Source organism: Callithrix jacchus, chromosome 9, assembly GCF_049354715.1.
Source record: "Callithrix jacchus isolate 240 chromosome 9, calJac240_pri, whole genome shotgun sequence".
Classification (NCBI taxonomy): domain Eukaryota; kingdom Metazoa; phylum Chordata; class Mammalia; order Primates; family Cebidae; genus Callithrix; species Callithrix jacchus.
The window spans coordinates 2,230,715-2,251,593 of record NC_133510.1 but is presented as its reverse complement, the minus strand read 5'-3'; positions in this window follow the sequence as shown (position 1 = coordinate 2,251,593).

Genomic DNA, 20,879 nt, shown 5'->3' with positions numbered 1-20,879 from the left:
AACCTCCACCTCCTGGGTTCAGGCAATTCTCCTGCCTCAGCCTCCCGAGTAGCTGGGATTACAGGCACGCGCCACCATGCCCAGCTAATTTTTTGTATTTTTAGTAGAGATGGGGTTTCACCATGTTGACCAGGATGGTCTCGATCTCTTGACCTTGTGATCCGCCCCCCTCGGCCTCCCTTTCATCTCTTATAGTATCCGTCTCCAGGATCCGTCTTTGCCAAGCTATTGCGCTGACCCTCCTCACAAGAGCAGGCCCGCTTGCTGCCTCTACTTCCTACCTAGCCATTCTCTCTTCAACTGATTCCCCCAGCCCTGGCCAGTGCTCCACTGCAGCTGTTCATATGAAACTCAGGGCCTGAGGGGCACTTCTGTGCCTCCCATGCCCTCTCGCAGCAGCCAGGACTCAGCTGACTCCCCGCCCGAGGCCCTCTCTTCTCCCTTCTGCTTCCCCATGCGGGGCTGTCCTTGCTGGTTCCTTCTTGCCTCGCCTGTGGCTCCCTCTCAGGCCTCTTGACTGGAAAGCCAGTGCTCCAGGGACTTGGTGCTGCCGTCCCCTCTGTCCGTGTTTCTGTGGTTTAGACACCATCCGTGTGGTGGCAAGCCCTGTTTTTCCTCTGAGCTCTGACTCCCAGAAGCAGATCCCCCGGACATTTCTGTTGGAGGCCTCGCAGACATTTTGACTTAATGCATCGAGATGACAACCCTCGATTCCCGCTTGTCCCCACGGTCTCGCCTGTCTCACCTTCATCTTTCTGTTGCTGAGGACTGCAGGCTCCGTGCTGCCTTAGCTTTCACATCCAATATGCCATCAAGTCCACCAGACCCCACACAAAACGCACCTGCGATTCCACCACGCCTCTCCATGGCCACCGTGGCCCTGGTTTTTCTAAGCCACCGCCCTCTCTTACCTGGTCTCCACAGTGGCCTCAAGACTGGCCTGCCTGCTGCCAACCCTCAGTTCCTCCATTTCAATCTCCAGGAAGTATTAGGAATGTCTTTTTGGAAGGATCACTTGAGGCCAGGACTTTGAGATCAGCCTGGGCACCATAACGTGACCTCATCTATAAAAATAATAATAATAAATAGCCAGGTGGAGTGGTATGCACCTGTGGTCTCTGCTGCTCGGGACGCTGAGGGGGAGAATCATTGAAGCCTGCGGTCCAAGCTGCAGTGAGCTGAGATTGCACCACTGCACTCCAGCCTGTGTGACAGAGCGAGACCCTGTCTCAAAACAAAAACTAAAACTGAAAAAACCCCAAACAAAACTGTCTTTTAATAGCATTCGGTTCACGATATCTCTCCTGAAGCCTTTCTGCTTGCCCACGCATGTGTGCTGTGTGTGTGCACGTGTTTGGGATGTTACCATAGCCTATGAGCCCATGCATGTGTGTTGTGTGTGTATGTGTGTTTGGGATGTTACTGTAGCCTATGAGCCCATGCATGTGTGCTGTGTGTGTGCACATATGCACGTGTGTGTGCTGTGTGTGCACGTGTGTGTGTGCTGTGTGTGCACATGTGCACGTGTGTGTGTGTTTGGGATGTTACCGTAGCCTATGAGCTCATGCATGTGTGCTGTGTGTGTGCACATATGCACGTGTGTGTGCACGTGTGTGTGTGCTGTGTGTGCACATGTGCACGTGTGTGTGTGTTTGGGATGTTACCGTAGCCTATGAGCTCATGCATGTGTGCTGTGTGTGTGCACATATGCACGTGTGTGTGCTGGTGTGTGCACGTGCGTGTGTGCTGTGTGTGCACATGTGCACGTGTGTGTGTGTGTTTGGGATGTTACAAGTAGCCTATGAGCCCATGCATGTGTGCTGTGTGTGTGCACATGTGTACGTGCGTGTGTGTGTGTTTGGGATGTTACCGTAGCCTATGAGCTCATGCATGTGTGCTGTGTGTGTGCACATATGCACGTGTGTGTGCTGTGTGTGCACGTGTGTGTGTGCTGTGTGTGCACATGTGCACGTGTGTGTTTGGGATGTTACCGTAGCCTATGAGCTCATGCATGTGTGCTGTGTGTGTGCACATATGCACGTGTGTGTGCTGTGTGTGCACGTGTGTGTGTGCTGTGTGTGCACATGTGCACGTGTGTGTGTGTGTTTGGGATGTTACCGTAGCCTGTGAGCCCATGCATGTGTGCTGTGTGTGTGCACGTGTGCACGCGTGTGTGTGTGTGTTTGGGATGTTACCGTAGCCTGTGATGCCCTGAGTGATTCTGCATTTCGCCTGTTTTCCCAGCCTTCTCTTACACCCCTTATCCTTGGCAAGGCACTGGAATCTTTCAGCTCCTACTAGTTGAATTTCTTTTCCTACCATAGGGCTTAGAATCCGGCCTCCCCCAGCGCGCCCGCACACACACACACACACACACACACGCACGCACGCACACCCCAGCTGGCTCCATTTTCATCCTTCATGTCCGCCTGAGTGTCATCTCCGCAGAAAGGTCGTCCTCACTGCCCTGTCCACACCAGCCCACCTCTTCTCATTTCTATTCCAGCTGTCTATCTAGTTTCTTTTCACAATAGCACGGACTGTACTTTTGTAATAATTTTATTTATTTGTTTCTTCACCTTCACCTTTGCTGCTCACTCCAGAATGTAAACTCCGCAGGGCAGGGGCTGCGTCTGATGCTTTCCTCATTGTAACCGCGTTGCTTAGCAGACGGCTTGGTGTTTGGTATACAGGCAATGAAAATGTGCTGGCTGAGTGAATGAATAAATGAACGACCAGTGCCAGCTGCTAAGGTCATTTCAGTTCCGGTAGGACTGGGACACAGGTATGGAGGATGGGAAGACTGGCTGGTGGAAAGGTTCTGCCTAAGTAGGCTTTCCCGACTTCACAAACGAAACTACAGGATTCTCAGTTCAATTTGAATGTCAGATAAACTATATGTGTATATATGTATAGGTACATCTGACATTCAAATTTAACTAGGCATCCTATATTTTATCTGGAGACCAGGTGAGTGAGGAGGGTGTGAGTGAGGGGAGCCCTGGAGGGGCCCAGGCCCGATGGGGTAATGGGACCCAGGGAGTTCGCAGAGGCCTGGGGTCAGGTAGAGTACTTGTGGAACCTAATCAGGGAAGAGCAGGGCACCTCAGACAGAGCACCCGTGTGGGACACTCCCAGTGTGATCCTTGGCCCAAGAGAGAAACGAGGTGAAGAGGAAGCGCTGGGAGACACTGAGAGCTGGATGGGGCTTCGGGGAGGTGGGTCCTGGGGTGGGGGTGGGGACTTAGGTCCTTGTCCTTCAAAGGTGACAGACAGAACCTGTCAGATGCTTCTTTCTCTATGACCTTCTGACTTGCCAGGTTTAGCTCAACACATGCTTATTGGGTACCATAGAATGAGCAGGGCACTGTGCCAGGTATAGAGGGCACAGAGATAAGTGAGACTTGTCCCTGCCCTCAAGTGTTCAGTGCTTGAGCACTGGACAACATGCTGTGGCCCTGGAGAAAGCTACAACCAGTTCCAATGTCTCCCAGACCAAAGCCAGATACCCTCCACTTCATCCTAAAACAACCCCACACAGTAGGCCATTCCCCTAAACAAGGAAGTGTGTGCTCAGGTGATTCTGCAGCTTAGCAAAGTTTACACTGGAAGTCAGGGATGGAGCTGGGGTTCAGTCTCTGTTTCTCATTCCTTGAAGAACTCATCCCAGTTGGAGGGACATGGCTGTTCAAGCCAGGTCAGGATCTAGTGGGGCTGGAGGAGGTGAGTAGAGGGAGGATTCTCTTGGACCTGGCCAGGCTGCAGAGGCCTCTTTATGCTGGGGCCCAGGGGGGCTGCCTGGACATGTGATAGGGCAGGCCATTAGCACACATCCACTGGTGTCCCGGTCTCACCCGCATCTTCCTGTGACAAGCCCTGGGGAACACAAGCAATGTGAGAGAAGGAGCTGGTGAAATGCTAACAGCACCAGGCACAGAACATTGCACTTGTGATCCCAGCATTTTGAGAAGCGAGGCAGGAGGATAATTTTATCCCAGGAGTTTGAGACCAGCCTGGGCAATGGAGGGAGACTCCATCTCAACAAAACATACAAAAAAAGCAGCCAGACATCTTGGTGGGTGCCACCTGTAGTCCCAGTTATTTGTGAAGCTAAGGCGGGAGGATTTCTGGAGCCCAGCTGGTTGAGGCTGCAGTGAATCGTACTGGGCCACTCCACTCCTGCCTGGGTGACACAGCAAGACTCCGTCTCAAAATAAGTGAGCAAAATAAAAAAATAAGAAATGCTAACCCCATCCTGTCCCCTGCAACCCTCAAGAAGTCATTCCTCATGTTCCTTTGCTTGGAAATCTCTTAAACTAGGTTTGGCTTTGAGAGCACATCCTTGCCTTCCTTCTCCCTCCAGGAAGGCCAGGTCCTGGATCCATTTTTATAGGTGGACGATCTTGGGCTTCAGGGATCTCTGGGGAGGAAGAGGCTACACAGCTCATCTTGTTCCCCACACCAAGGTCTTCCATGCCCAAGAAGTAGAAACTCCTGCCTACCTTTGTCCCTCCCAGTGGGGTGTGCAGCAAATCACTGTAGCCCAGGTCTCTGAGAATCAAGATGACCTTGGAACTTGCTGTTCAACTGATTCTTTTTCTGTCTTTTCAGTTCCCCATGGCTCTATCTCTTTATTTTCCTTTGGGTAATTTCTATGTCATTTCATAATTGATTGATTAAATTTCAAGCACATGCAGTTTGGGTATAGGGAATCGCCTCCTTGGGGCTCTCATAAGACTGATGTGTGGGATTTCCTGGCTCTGGGTCCAACACTTAATGAGTGAGTCTAATGTGCCTTTTCCCAGTTACATTTGATCTAATTCTTAGGGCTGCTCCCTGCATGTGCAGACACACAGTCACACATACACACACTTGCACGTACATATGCTCTCACACATGCTTGCACGTACATACACAGGTACGCACTAGCACACAGACCGCTGTCTGTAGCAGAAGGTGTTGGTGTGCTGGGAAAGGGGCCTCTGTCACTGATGATAGGGAAAATTCACCTCAAGCCCCCCGTTGAACAAACACCAGGATGGGCTGTTTGAGTTGTGGAAGGCCGTCCTTGTGTACAGTGGGCTCTAACTGAGACAAAGACAACCGACACAGGAGTTCGTGGGTGAAGCCTGGTTGGTTTAGAAGGAGACTGGATGAGAAAAGAGCCAGAACATCGTAGGAGGCTTGAGTCCAAGTAGAAGATGGTTCCCCATGGTGGGAATATGGGGAGAGGAAGGAGCTGACGGCTTTTAAGGACAGAGATTCTAGTGATCAGCGTCACGGCCGATTCTGTTATGCAGCAAAGAACTGCCCCTCGGTTACTTTCAACTCTATAGCAGTTGACATTCCCTGGCCTTTGTGGTGACAACTTAGAGAAATGAAGAAATATGGGCTGAATGACATATTTGAATCGACGGAGGTGGAGGTGGAAATGTCCACAAGATGCAAGACCTTAAAGAAAAAGAGAGAAAGTCCGGGCAGCCGAACAGTGGGGTTAGCAAGACGAACAAAGATGCACAGATGAGAGCAGCGACTAACCAAGACGAACCAAGATGCACAGACGAGAGCAGCGACTAACCAAGACGAAGCAAGATGCACAGACGAGAGCAGCGACTAACCAAGACGAACCAAGATGCACAGATGAGAGCAGCGATTAACCAAGACGAACCAAGATGCACAGACGAGAGCAGCGACTAACCAAGACGAAGCAAGATGCACAGATGAGAGCAGCGACTAACCAAGATGAACAAGATACACAGACGAGAGCAGCGATTAACCAAAGGGTGACAGAAACTGGAGAAAGAGAGCGTCTCAAAGAGTTGCTGAGAGCTAAATTAACTGAATGTGGCTGGAAGGATCAGTTGGAGGCACACTGTAAAGGTAATTAAAGAAAAAGGGGTCGGGCGCGGTGGCTCACGCCTGTAATCCCAGCACTTTGGGAGGCCGAGGTGGGTGGATCACAAGGTTAGGAGTTCGAGACCATCCTGGCCAATATGGTGAAACTCTGTCTTTGCTAAAAATACAAACATGGCCGGGCACAGTGGCTCACGCCTGTAATGCCAGCACTTTGGGAGGCCGAGGCGGGCGGATCACGAGGTCAAGAGATCGAGACCATCCTGGTCAACATGGTGAATCCCCGTCTCTACTAAAAATACAAAAAATTAGCTGGGCATGGTGGCGCGTGCCTGTAATACCAGCTACTCGGGAGGCTGAGGCAGGAGAATTGCCTGAACCCAGGAGGTGGAGGTTGCGGTGAGCCGAGATCGCACCATTGCACTCCAGCCTGGGTAACAAGAGCAAAACTCCGTCTCAAAAAATGAATGAAAGAAAGAAAAAAAGAGAAAGAAAGAAAGAAATAAGGAAGGAAGGAAGGAAGGAAGGAAGGAAGGAAGGAAGGAAGGAAGGAAGGAAGGAAGGAAAGAAAGAAAGAAAGAGAGAGAGAGAGAGAAAGAAAGAAAGAGAGAGAGAAAGGACTAGAACACGTTACTGTTGATGACTTGGTGGCTGAAATCACTCCAAAAGGCAGAGCGATGGTACCTGACAGTGCGAAGAAGGAGCTCCTACAAAGAATAGGAACATGCTCAGCATGGCAGCCTTTACGATTGAATTAGATTGTATTGTTCTGTGGTTTTATTTCTGAAAGTAAAACTTGCCATAAATTAGAAAAGTTTCCCAAAATAAAACCCTTTTTTGTACGATGGTCTACACTTTTCAGTAATGATGTATTCATTGTATTGATTTTTTCCCCTAAATGTGTTATTTTGATAAATATCTCATGAATTAAAAAAAAAGAGGTAAAATTCCATAGAAGCAGGAACTTAGAACCAGAAGTGACTGAAAGAAACATAAGCCCAACTCCATTCCCACCCCAAACCTTCCTAGAGATATTAGGGTTAGAAAGCTGGATTTCCCATCATTTGTGGGATGAATGCTTGAGTCCATGTTATCTCATTTCAACAGAGCTGAGTTACATGTAAATACACATATTGAACCACATATGCGTTCATGGTCACATGAGCATTACTTTTCTCTTCACAGAACATGAATGAAGCAGTGATTTGGCAAGTATCAGGTAAATTTTATGAATGAAAAGAGCCAAACCAGAATGTTTATCACCACTGGCCTTAGTGATCTGGTTTGGCCATCTATATTTAGCAAGTTAACCAGAAGAGTGCCAGTCCTGCGCTTGTGCTCACCAGGTGCACTTTTAATAGGGCGGCCTGAATCCCTGCAGATGCAGAGATATGTCTCCACACATTATTATTAAGTAGATGTTGCCACATGTTATTATATCTAATGTATATTTGCAAGCAGCTCCACGATTGTCTCAGATTATCTAGGACTGATCTTTCATACTAGGCTGGTTTTCTGCTGCTACCTACCATGTGATTGACCCTAGGTATGAAAGTCTGAAAAAGGAGGGCATGCTAGAAAAGGCCATTATCGCTTCTGTTCTGGTTACTGTTTCATTCTCTGTTAATGCGTGTTCAGAAAATGCGATGAGGTTTACTGTTAGCCTAAATGGTACATGACTGGCCTGCCAGTTACAGAAAAAAAAAAAAAAAAAAAGAAACCATAATTCCAAATATAAAACATCAAATATGAAAATAAAGACATAAAGAAACAGAGGACAGTTACAGTGGAAGCCTTTTGAGTCAAAAGAGAGAGTTTGGTTTTCACCTTTCTTCTGCTAGGGATGTGCTTTGCAGATGTGTCAGTGTCATTATTTGTCCCACGACAGAATGGACCTAAGAGCTTTTGAGAATTTCCTTCCAGCCCTAAAATGCTAAGACGCCCTAAGTGTACGTCTCAAGCACCTCCTGTGGTGCTTATGAGGAGTGACCTGACGTGGTTCTCAAGCTTTCACGTGCATGTAAAACGTGAATTGCCAGGGAATCTTGTTGAAATGTAGATTGTGATTCATGAGGTTTGGGTTTGCAATTCCATATTTCTAACAAGCTCCTAGGGTGGGCCAATGCTGCCGATCTGTGGACCACTCGTTGAAAGCAAAGGCATGGAACACATTGGGTCTGGAGTTAGAAGTCCCAGGTCTGTGCCTAGTTTCTTATCTTTGCTGAGCCTCAGTTTCCTCTTTTGCAAAGTTAAAAAAAAACACCCCTAAATACATACTTCCCAGAGGACGTTGTGAGACTCAAGGGAGATAATACGTTTGAAAGAACTCTCTACATTGTAAAGCACCTCGCAGTGTCTGTTAGGATTGTTTTGGGGTTACCGAGCTCTGCCTTCAAAGCCTCCTGGTGTCTGGGTGCTGCTGACATGGCAAGTGGGGCTGATGGAGTGATAGCAACTCACAGCCTTGAATCCGTTCCACGGTGCACTCACGTGAAGCTATTTCTCTGGAAGCTGTTATTTACGGAGTCAGATGCTATGTGTGTCTCTCTCCACCCTCTGATTGCTAGTCTTCTTGTGTTCCTGGCCCTGACCCAGAGAGGCCACATGGCTTCCAGCTGTGCTGGGGCATCCAGAATGCATTCCTGTCTCTCCCGGCTTGTGGGCTCTCCCTTCAGCTGACCACATGCTCAGCGCTGGCCCTGGGTGGGACTCTGCATTAGGCAGTTTTGCCTGCCAGGTTTTCCCCTCAGGCGGCCAGTGCCCTCATGCCCTCCTGCTCCCATGCCCTCAGCTCACTCCACCCAACCCGCCCCCATCAAATGCTCATATCAGGAAATCATCTGATACACGAATTCGCACTGAGTTTGCAATGCCTGATGAGGCTTGGGGTGACCTCTCTGAAGGGGACAAAGTCAACATGGCAGTCAGAGCCACAAAGGAATGGCTCAGGGCTAGGCGCCTGGAAAGGGTCACGTTTTTGGAAATCTGTGTGCCTTACCATTTTCCATTCCCAGCCAGATACGCTCAAACTTTGCTGCGTTCCTGATCTTGCTCCTGACCCACATGAGTGTGTCTGTGAAAGCCAAGATTAACCCCTTGATTTTGTAGACTGATGTGAGGATCTGGCAGGAGCCTTGAAGAGGCTTGGGCACAGCCACCATGATCAATCTGCTTCCTGCGTGCGAGTCATGGCAGCTGAAGCTCACGTGTGGGACAGTCCCCGCGGTGTGCCCTGGTGATGAACACTCTCCCTGGAAGCTGCAACACTACCCCTTCCTTTCTCATTCAAGCAGATTTCATCCAAGCAAATGAGAATATTATTAGAAGGGCAATTTTGATTTGCTCTGATTATTGTTTTTTAAGCATTCTAAAGTTTGGTCCTTTTCTTTTTTTGAGGCAGTCTCAATCTGTCACCTAAGCTGGAGTTCAGTGGTGAGATCTCGGCTCACTGCAACCTCTGCCTCCTGAGTTCAAGCAATTCTCATGCCTCAGCCTCTCCAGTAGCTGGGATTATAGACATGTGCCACCATGCCCGGCTAATTCTTTTTTTTTTTTTTTGGTATTTTTAGTAGAGATGGGGTTTTGCCATGTTGGCCAGGCTGGTCTCAAACTCCTGACCTCAGGTGATCCGCCCACCTCAACCTCCCAAAGTCCTTGGATTACAGGCACGAGCCACTGTGTCCAGCCAACTTTGGTCCTTTTTTTAACATCAGTATCAAATAACAGCATTTAATTCTCTGTTGCAAATTTCAGCTCTCTGTTTGCTCCAATATTGGGGCCATAGATGACCTACCAAGAAGGGGATTTAATTCTATACAGCAAACTCATTGAATACTTATGTACCAGGCTGCCAACCTTTGAAGATACAAAGATAAATAAGACATGGGCACCACATCACCAGCAAGAAAGGGAGATGGGGCCTTGTCCCCCTGTGAGCATCATATTCTCTAGGATTTTATCATATCAACGGTACCAGGTGCAGTGGCTCATGCCTATAATCACAGAACTTTGGGAGGCCAAGGCAGGAGGATTGCTTGAGCCCAGGAATTTGAAACCAGCCTAGGCAGCATAGTGAGACCCTGTCTTTACAAAAAAACTTGAAAATTAGCCTGATGTGGTGACATGTGTCTGTGGTGTCAGCCACTCAGGAGGCTGAGGTGAGAGGATCAATCTAGCCCAGGAGGTTGAGACTGCAGCAAGCCATGACTTCGCCACTGCACTCCAACCTGGGTGACAAAGCAAGACCCTATCTCAAAACACAGAACAGAAAAATAGTACCTCGACTTGCTTTTAAGGCTCTTTCTACCCCTCTTTCACTCCTTTTTCTCCGTAGATAATTCTTGCTTTTCACTTTTTTAAAGTTTAGCAGATTTATTAATCCTCTCAGAACCCAGCTTTCAAGTTTGTCATTATTGTTTCTTTCCTGATTCATTAATTTTTGCTTTTTTGTTTCTTTTTACTTTCTTTGAATGTTCTCGGTTTTTTTTTTTTTTTTGAGGCGGAGTTTCACTCTTGTTACCCAGGCTGGAGTGCAATGGCGCCATCTGGGCTCACTGCAACCTCTGCCTCCTGGGTTCAGGCAATTCTCCTGCCTCAGCCTCCTGAGTACCTGGGACTACAGGCACGCGCCACCGTGCCCAGCTAATTTTTTGTATTTTTAGTAGAGACGGGGTTTCACCATGTTGACCGGGATGGTCTCAGTTTTAAAATTCAATATGTAGCTCACTAACATTCAATGTTACTTTCTAATCCTGTTTAAAACCATATATTTTCCTAAAGAAACTATTTTCACTGCATCCACTAATTTTGATGTCTGTTGTTTTCATTATTATTTGGTTGTAACAATTTTATAACTGTAATTATATTTCTTTGATTTAGATCATTTAGGAGAGCACTTGAAGTTTTCCAAATAAATATTTTACTTATCTTCTTGAAATTAAACTTTTATTTCACTTTATTATGATCACAGAACATATAAACTTACTTGGGTGTTTTTTGAGAAGGGCTTTATGATTCACTTTTATAAATATTTTGTCATGTGTTCTCAAAAAAAGCGTGTCTTCTCTATTGTGGGGGGTAAGATTTTATATACGTCCTTCAAATCAGGACTTAATCAGTTTTGTTAAAATGATTTATATTCTTATTCTATTTTTGGCTTCTTAAGCTTTGTGTTTCTAAAAATGATGAATAGAAATCTACTACTCTGTGTATTTATTAATTTCTCCTTATAATTGTGTCAATTTTTGCTTAATGTATTTCAAGCCTGTATTGCTAAATGTGTGCACATTTAGTCTCATTATATCTTCCTGATGTGATACCTTTAAATAACGATCCTCTTATCCCTATAATGCTTGTGGGGTTTTTTTGCTTTGTTTTGCTTTAGACTCTGCTTGTTTTGATATTAATATTGCTACACCAAACTTTTTTTATATCATTTCCCCTAAAAACAGTTTTGTGTTCGTACAGATTATGAACAAAATAGATGGACTTTTGAAATCCAGCCTGAGAGTCTCTGTCCTTTCGCAGATACGCTGTATCCATCAACATGATACACAGTGATTCTCAGTATCCTGGGGTTTTAGGCAGTAAGTATCCAGAGAAACTGAAGATGTCATTGCCATTCCCAGGAGAACGAACATGAATTATTCTCCCATAATTCTCCTGAGAGAATTCCCTGGGAATTGTGAAATTCCGTGGCCCTGGAACTGATCTTGTCTTGTGTTTATTTTACGTTTCTCTTCCACTTCAGGTGCAGTCCTCAGTCTGCCACCAGCATTGATTAGCCCTGGATCTGTCCTGTGTACCTCTAGCCCCCACTGTTTGGCTCACACAATCAACAGGAGGATTTTTTTTTTTTTGGGGACAGAGTCTTGTTCTGTCACCCAGGCTGGAGTACAGTGGCACAATCTCGGCTCACTGCAACCTCTGCCTCCTGGGTTCAAGTGATTCTCATGCCTTAGCCTCCCGAGTAGCTGGAATTACAGGCACACGCCACTATGCCTGGCTAATTTTTGTAATTTTTAGAAGAGACGGGGTTTCACCATGTTGACCAGGCTGTTCTTGAACTCTTGGCCTCAAGCCATCTGCCCTCCTTGGCCTCCCAAAGTGCTGGGATTATAGGTGTGAGCCACTGCGCCTGGCCGTAGGAGGATAATTTACTTGGGGTGTTCATCCCTCAGCATGTAGGAGGGATGGACGAAGGAGCTGATCCAGTTCAGTAGTCAACACCACTCTGGTTACCGAACCCCACTCAGTTCAGGAATCAAAAGTGAGCCCTCCTCGCATCTACAGTTCTGAGCCAACCCTTTGCTCTCCTGGGCTTTGTCTGCCTGAATCTTCCTCCATCCTCTCCTCCCTGAGTTGCTGTGCTTTCTCCCAACCCATAGTTCCCTCCATTACCCCCCCTCACATGCACAGGCAGACGTACATACGTGCAGATTCCTGTGCTGGCTTCCGTATAACTGACTAGGGAGGAATTTGCTTTGAAGAATCTCATTGGCAGGAATGTCTCTGCTTTCCTTAGAAGTCAGAAAAGCAGATGTTTTTGTTTGGGGAGTAGAAGTGGGGAAAGGAAGTGTAGGTAGATACCCTGATCAGGTGAGCAAATGGTGTGAGTGGCGGAGATGTAGGTGGCACCATAGTTACTCCGTGGTGAGTCCTGTGTTTCCTTCCCATAGCGGGGTTGGGTTTAGAGTCTCCAGCTCTCTTTCCATCCAACCTGAGCTTAGACCTTAGAAAGGTAAGCTTGGGCTTGGCTGGGGAGATGGTATCATTTCTCACATTCCTACCTTAGTGGCTTAGGAGCTGGAAACTGTGGAGGAGGCGTAAGAGTCTGTGGTCTGGGGAAAGTTGAGGCAAAAAGTTCCAAATGGTAGGAGGAGGGAAGGGCCCTGGCGTTGGTGCAGCACTGGGGAGTCTTCGGGGACTCGGTGGGCACATCCACGGTGCCACACTGGGGAGTCCGCAGGCACATCCACGGAGGCCCGAGAGACCTCAGAAACACAGGAGCACACCTGTTCTCAACACCGCACTACCTGTTGGCCCAGCAAGAGCTCTCTTAGGGCCTAATCAGATGCCAGGTGAAGTGCAGGGACCCAGGGAAGCAGGAGCGACAGAGCCTGGGCGTGGGAGTGACTTGAAGGGTGTGATGAAGAGGACGTTTTAGTATCATTAGGGCCATCGCCATCATCCCAACCTCCATTTAACTGGTGGACTCCGAAGACCAGCTCGTCAGTGACTCTCCTGGGGACCACGGTTGGCTTCCATTCCCTGAAAGCCTTTCAGCTGGTGAAAAACGATAGAAACAGAAAGAAACAATCAAATTTACTTGATAATAAGAGGGTTCTCAGAAACTATAACCTATGCTCAGGAACCAGACAACCCATTAAAAATATATGTTCAGAAATCATTGACTGAAAATGATACCCTGCCTCAATTTCTAAACAATGCTCTGTGGCCAGTCATACTAGTTTTGAGTACTCAAGGACAGGGCAAAAGGCAGTACCGGCATGGGTGGGCGTCTCTGTACGGCACTTCCCACTGCTTAGGCTAAGAGAGCAGAGCTTCCACATGTGCTGCCGCCTGGAGCAGGAGCTCTTTCGCCTTCTCACCTAAAACAGGAACTGGGCATCTCTTCACTTGGTAACTTCCTCCTTTACTTTGGTTCATCCCCAGGCATACTGTGATATAACCAACCCGTCCAGCACTGCCTGGTTCAGGCTGGCCGGGATGGACAGAGCCAGATAAGGATCGCACTCTCGGCCATAGGAGCAGAGCAACCAGAACTCCAGGCTGGGGGCAGCAGCCCACAGCACCGGGTGGCATGTATCTTAATTCCAGGATCCCTTGAGCCCCTGGATCTCAGGTTTTCCCCGGGTACCTAGAACATAAATGGACTCTGTGCAGACACCACCCTTGTGTCACCCACTTGCTCAGCTGAGAACAGACTCGAGGTTTGTCTGCAGCATCTTGGAGATGTGGAAGTGCTTTCTGCCCCCCTTGACTTGCGTCTGGCTGTGTCTCCTCTGGTGGGGGTGGAAAGGGATGTTGTTGGGAGCAGTGGGTACGTGGAGTTCTCAGAGAGCACCTAGATATCAGTCCCACTCACAGTAGGCAAACAGCTCTGGAAGAAAGCACCTCAGCAGCAGTGTGTGGGTGCGTCCCTTCCTCCTCAGCACCCAGCAGTTAGCTCAATTGGCACAATTACTGATTACCACCACAGCAGGTGAGATTGTAATTGGGCTTGGGGAGGGGGCAGGTGGGTAAGCCTGAACCTAAGGAAGTGGGTATAGGAAACTGAAAGCTGGCTTGCTGATAGGGAAGTGCCTCCAGGTAGCAGAATCGCTCCAGGGGACACCTTGGGGCCTGGAGTTGGGCAAGGATGGAGGTGCGGATGGTAGGTAGAGATCCTCAGCTTTGGGCCACCTGTACACAGTGGTTTCACTTGCTGATGATGTTAATAAACTCTGAAGTCACATTTGGCCCTTGCCTTGTCTTCAGACATCAAACCTGGCAGGCTCTGATGAGAGCTACCCATCATCATTAAGGCCCCAGCCCCCTACCCACCTCTCCTGCCTTCACTGATGGGTCCAGAGGTCTTGCTGCAGGCTTTATGCCAAGCTCAGAGGTCTGAGAGCCCTGGGGAGCCGTGGAGGAAGTGGATGGCCTGGGCAATGATGTCTCTGTGTGCGTCTCGCCTGTGGTCTCAGGCAGGCTGCAGAGGCCACAGGACAGCGTGGTCTTGAGCTCAGCTCCTGCCCTCCCTACTGGCCACGCTGACCTGGGCCTCCCAATGCCATCCTGGTCTAGTGCCCCTGTGTCTGGAGAGCCATTGAAGAGGGCCTGATTGTGAAAGTTCGGGGCCAGACTTCTACTGCGGGGGGTTTCTTTGGGCTCAGGAGGGAATTCGGGCCACAGGGTAAACAAGCTGAGTTCCCAGGAAGAACTGCCCTGACCAGCTGTTTGAGGTCGAAGCAGAGATCACATTGTCCTGGGCCAGGCCACACAGAACCGTCTGCAGGAAGCAGAGACTGCACTTTCGCCATCGGATATGTCTCTTATTTTGACTAACATGTCCCCGGGCTCTTTACTGAGGAATTCAGTTTGCTTCCTCACAGACCTGGTCCTCAATGGCCTACAGGGCTGAAGAAACTTCACCTCAGTGACCCCAGTAGCTGGGGCCAGCTCTAGGGTCGAACCAGAGATGAGAGACAATATATGACCTTTTCGAGCCAAAAGATTAAGAGGAGGCAGGAGGTTGTCTTACTCGGACGAGGAAGCCTCACGGTGCCTGCTGCAGGATTTGGGTCACTGCAGGGCTCCATCTGCCCTCATAGCACTGCCTGCAGCTCTTCGCCGAAGTTAATTTTTAAGGGTTCGGGTTGGTCTGAAAGTTCCCTAGGATCCTTCTAAGCCTAAGGAAGATATTTTGGGAAAAGAATGTCCTTATTTAAAGCTGGAAAAAAAACCCAGTGTGATTCTTGCTGTTCTAGTAAATTTATCAATCCCCTATAATTTTCTTGACCCCAAAGATAACAAGCTGCACTCTTAAAGAAGAGCTTAACCACATCCTTCCCCTTCGTGATCCCTTTGCTGCCCTTCTGCCTCCAAAACACAGCCTTACAGACCTGGCAGATTCGGCCAGTCCAGCCCACAATTCCAAGCATGGTCTCCCACCACTCTGAACATGTCGATCCAATGAGTTCAGACTCCGATCTCTGGGAAGCCCCGAATGTCCCATGGCTAGAAGCTCCCATGATGACATGTGACACCCTTGTTAGTCCTCCAGGCCTTCTCCTGTCGTGGGAGGTAGCTGTTCTCACAGAGGGTCCCTGAACTGCAGGGCCAAGATGGGAGCTTCGCTGTCATGGGAGCCTTTCCTCTTTCAGATCATTCCTTTTCTGGGCACCACCGGCAAGGGTACAGCCATAGTGACGGTGCCAGGGTCAAAAGGGGTCTTGGTTGAGTCCATACATGGCCCAGGTCACGGCAAAGCCAACATCGTGGCAAGGCCAATGAATCTCTTGGTTCCCTTATCTCGGGTTCCCTTTCCTCACTCCCACCTCTCACTTGGGTCCATTCTCACCTTTCTCTGACTGGCTCTCTGGGCTATGTCTCCCTGGACTCCCTCACTGGAGAGCTTTGGAGAGGGTCCAGCAGGTAAAGCACTTTTAGGGGATCCAAGGCCCAGAGGAGAGGGAGGCTAAGTATTTCTGCACCCTCCTCCCTGCTCCGTGGCCAAGCCTCTGCACAGTGACTGCGGCTCCTGCCGGGCGTCCCATTCTCCATGGTGCCAGCTCTCTCTGGGCTCGGGTTGCTTTCCTCATCTCTTGGGCCGTTGAGATCAAGGTAGCCATGATTTCCTGACGTTCCTACAGTCCATTTTTGTGCCCTTAACCTTGCCTACACTTCTGCCAATTGACTTTCTTTCCAGGTCTCTTCATTTGAGCCCTCTGGGTGAATTGTACTTTCTGCTAGGGCCCTGATGGGTACATCCGCCTTCTTCACCTCCAAACAGAAAGCACTTCCATGACTACTGGGGTCCTCGTCAGAGCTCAGAGCTTCACTGCATTCCTGTCTAAAGGAGACATCCAGGCTCTGGCGCACTCCATTCCTCCCATCTGTAGACGTTGATTTCACTCCCTCTCCTCATCAGCCAGTCCCTTTGTGGGGAGGAGAGCCAGTGGTGAACGCTGGCGGACTTCGGTCGGGGACAGTGCCTTTGCCATGACTGCGAATCTGCCTTCCCACCGTAGCTACGTCTTGCCACATCGGCAGGCAGGGCTCCTGGGCACTCTCTTACCTCAAGGGGAGCAACGCAAAGAGTGAAGGGCGAGAATAATACAAGTAGATACAACCAGAAAGAAAAGAAAGAGAGATGGTATTTCCATGCCAGGCAGGAGGTGATGTCGCTTCCAAGGGAAAGGGGAGGTAGAACGCACTGCTCAAGGACAAAGCCCAAACCCCCTGACATGCATGGAAACCAGTGACTTCCCTGTGGCTCAAACTCAGCTTTGTAGAGTGCATGCCACTCCTGTCCCATCGATGTGCCTGAAGATGCGGAGCCCCTGCTCTCCCTCAGTCTCCGAGTGTTCCGTATCGTCACGTTCATGCTCTTCTCTCTGAACAGAAACCCTTTGCTCTCATTTTCTAGCGCTGTATTGTAAGTACCACAACCTGATGATAAACAGCACCCATGTATCAGTCACAGCTCTGGAGGCCAGAAGTCCAGGTGGCCCCCAGTTATCTATTTAGAGTCTCTCAAGGCCCAAATTCATGTATCGCCTGGGTAGGCTCTTTCTGGAGGCTTTGGGGGAGGATCTCCTTCCAAGTTCATTTAGGCCGTTGGCAGAATTGAGTTCCAGTGGCTGCGGGACTGAGGTTCTTGTTTCTCAGCTGGCTGTCGGTGTCTTTCTTGAGTTTGTAAAGGCATCCACATTGCTGCTCCTGTGGTCCCTCTGCTTTCAAGCCCTCAATGGTATATCAAGCCCTTCTCATGCCTCAAGTCTCTCTCACTTATTCTTCTACCACCAGCCTGATACAATGCCCTGCTTTTACAGGGCTCGTGTGATTACATCAGACCCACCTGGATAATCTCCCTTTGCCCTGTAATCATGGGAATAAGATGGCGGGTGAAGGTCTAAAATCCACTTATCTCAGTTTCTCTCCTTAGTTCAGATGTTAACCTCTCCATGAAGCCTTCTTGGTCTTTTCACTCAGAATCAACAGCTCTCCTAGAGCTTCACTGACACTTGACTAGACCTCTTATGATGTATTAATGAGCTATTTGAGAATAGAAACTGTATGATACTCATCTTTGTACCTTCCATTGCACCAATGCCCATCACTTAGTAGGTATTCAATAAACATCTATTGAAAGGAAGAGAGGAAGGAAGGTGGGTAAGGAGGGAGGGAGAGATGGAAGGATGGAAGGAAAGAAAGAAAGAAGGAAAGAAGGAAGGAGAAGGAAGGAAGGAAGAAGGAAGGAAGGAAGGAGAAGGAAGGAAGGAAGAAGGAAGGAAGGAAGATGCTATGAAGACATAATGATAAGGACCTGAAAGGTTATCTGGTTTGAAGAGTCACATTTCTGTAAAGATATTGAGAATACTTGGGATCAATCCACTTTCTCTTTCTTTCCTTCCTTCCTTCTTTCTTTCTTTCTTTCTTTCTTTCTTTCTTTCTTTCTTTCTTTCTTTCTTTCTTTCTTTCTTGACAGAATCTCTCTCTGTCATCCAGGCTGGATTGCAATCTCGGCTCACTGCAACCTCTGCCTCCTGGGTTTAAGCAATTCTCCTGCCTTAGTCTCCCAAGTAGCTGGGATTACAGGTGCTTGCCACCATGCCGGCTAATGTTTTTGGTATTTTTTTAGTAGACACGGGATTTCACTGTCTTGATCAGGCTGGTCTTGAACTCCTGACCTCATGATCCACCTGCCTCGGCCTCCCGAAGTGCTGGGATTATAGGCGTGAGCCACCAAGCCCAGCCCCAACCCATTTTCTTAAGCTGCTTCCTCCTTCTCTTCCCCCTTCTCCTAGTTCTTCCTCTTCAAACTCGATTTGAAAAACTTTCAGCCTTGGCGCTTAATACTTACCACTCCCAGAGACAGTACTACTCCCAAGAACTAATGTTTTATACTCTTGTTTCCCAGCAAAGTGCATGATCAATTCAAAAGAACCAATTCAAGAGGCCCGTCCTCAGTAGGTAAGCCCAGTGGTCATTCCTTCTCTCACAGGGCAGATGACAAGAGGACAGGCCAGGAAGGACCAATTCTGGGGTGTGGGAATGTTTTCAGTTTCAGGCAGACATGAACCAGGCAAGATCTCTGAGTTTCACCCCAAGGTTTAGAGGGAGATGAGAAAAGTCCAACACTTTTCTATTTGGAGAATTCATACATTTTTATTAGATTTCTTGCCTTTATGCCATTAACTGAGGCGTAGGGGCGATGATCCCGTTAATACAACCCTTCTCTGTCTTCAGTAAAAGGCACGGCTAGAAACACTCCTCAGACAAGGCAAGGAGCACCAAACCCGGTGGCTCAGCCGGGCCCCACGTACAGCCCCTTTGGCAGGAGTTCCAAGTTGACCCTCGCTGGTTCTTTTCCCACGTTTCCAGCTTCTGCTTCTTCCTACCCCAGACCCAGGTGCGAAAATGGAGCTGGGTGACCCACACAGGGAAGTACATTCTTTTCATACATTAACAGTGTTTAAAAAGTAGTATGTGTATATGGTAAAAAGGCAAACGCGACAGAAATATAAAATAAAAGGTAAAAATCCCTCAACACATCCCTCACCCGACCCAACCGACCTGAGTTTCTCTCTCTAAAGCCTGTCAGTGTTGATAGTTCCTTACATCTTTTTCCAAAAAAGAAGAAAGAAAACAGTATGTTGCCTGCATTTTAAACTCAATCATAATATCTCTGCAGCTAGTACATGGTCTAATTGGAAACTTATTTCCTCTGAACTATTAAGCCAATTTAGAAGCATTTAGAACAACTGTTTTTCAAGCAAATTATTGAACCTGTTTACAGTTCATCCAAGACGAAGATGACATGTTATTTTAACTCCCCCAAGGTAGCAGCATCCTCTCCCTCCAGCTCATGAGCCTTTCTCGATTCCCAGTTCACCTTTCTCCTGCCCAGGTAAAAGCAGAGAAGACCTTTAAAAAGACACATTTGCAAAGACTTATCAGTATTTTCCCCCTAGAAGATGAAGTGGACACAACAACCTCCTCAGCACATTCTCAGTCTGTCCTGATTTCAGCCCTTCTTGAGGGTGGTAACCTTTCTGTTTATAAATAAGACTTCAGCAGAAGCAAGTGGGTCTAATGCTAGATACAACTAGACTGAGAAAGACCTTAATTGAAAGACACATTCCTTTTTTTTTTTTTTTTTTTGAGTCAGGGCCTTGCTGTTTTGCTCAGGATGGAGTACAGTGGTGTGAACACAGCTCACTGCAGCCCTCACCTCTTGGGCTCGAGTGATCCTCCTACCTCAGCTTCCTGGGTAGCTGGGACTACAGGTGTGTGCCACCATGCCTGGCTAATTTATGTATTTTTGGTAGAGATGGGGTCCCACTATTTTGTCCAGGCTGGTTTTGAACTCCTGGGTTCAAACACCCTATCTGTCTCAGCTTCCCAAAGTCCTGGGCTTATAGGTGTGAGCCAGTGTGCCCAGCCTCAGAAACATAACCTAAGAGAGATCTACTCACCTAGGTATTGGGGTAGTCTTGGGTAAAATCTCCATCTACTTCTTACTGCTTACTTCTAGGAGCTTTTCCATTCTCACTCTCATTATCTACACATCTTTAATGGGTCCTCCCAACTCTCTAATTCGCTAAACTAGCTTTCAGAGAGAATCTGAAATTCATTGAGGTACAAAGTCATGTATGAAGCCTAAAGCAGCATCTCCAAAAATAAGAGCAATGGAAAAATTTCCCACTTGATACTTCAGGGAATACTTCCAATAGGTTTGGAAAAACCTCACATAATACGTCTCTTGCTTGAAGAATTTCAGTACAGATTTGCTCATGGAAGATCCTGAGAAGTCCTGTATTGCAGAAATCTACTTAATGTTGGTTCATCCATTCACTCAAATACTTCTGGAGTTCCTACAGTGTGCCTGGATTATTCTAGGCACCAGACCGATGGCAATAAATGAGATCAACATGTTTTTAAATTTTAATTGGAAGAGCAGATAATGCACAAGTAAAACTCCCAGTTTCAAATAGAGATAAAGACTGCCATGAAGAGTGATGTGGTTAGGGTGTCTACCTGAGGTGGAGTGGGCGGGAAAGACCCTCCCTGGGATGTGACACTTGAGCAGAAACTTGAATGACAAGAGGAAGCTGGTTATGTGAAGACCTGGGAAGAGCATCCCAGGTGGAGGAACCGGCGTATGCAAACGTGCTGAAGCTCGGGTCAAGTTTTGCATGTTTGGTGAGACCTGAAAGGTGGGAAGGGGCGAGATCAGACAGGACTTCGTGGACCACCGAACGATGTTTACTTTCTCTATAATGACATTTCCCAATCTT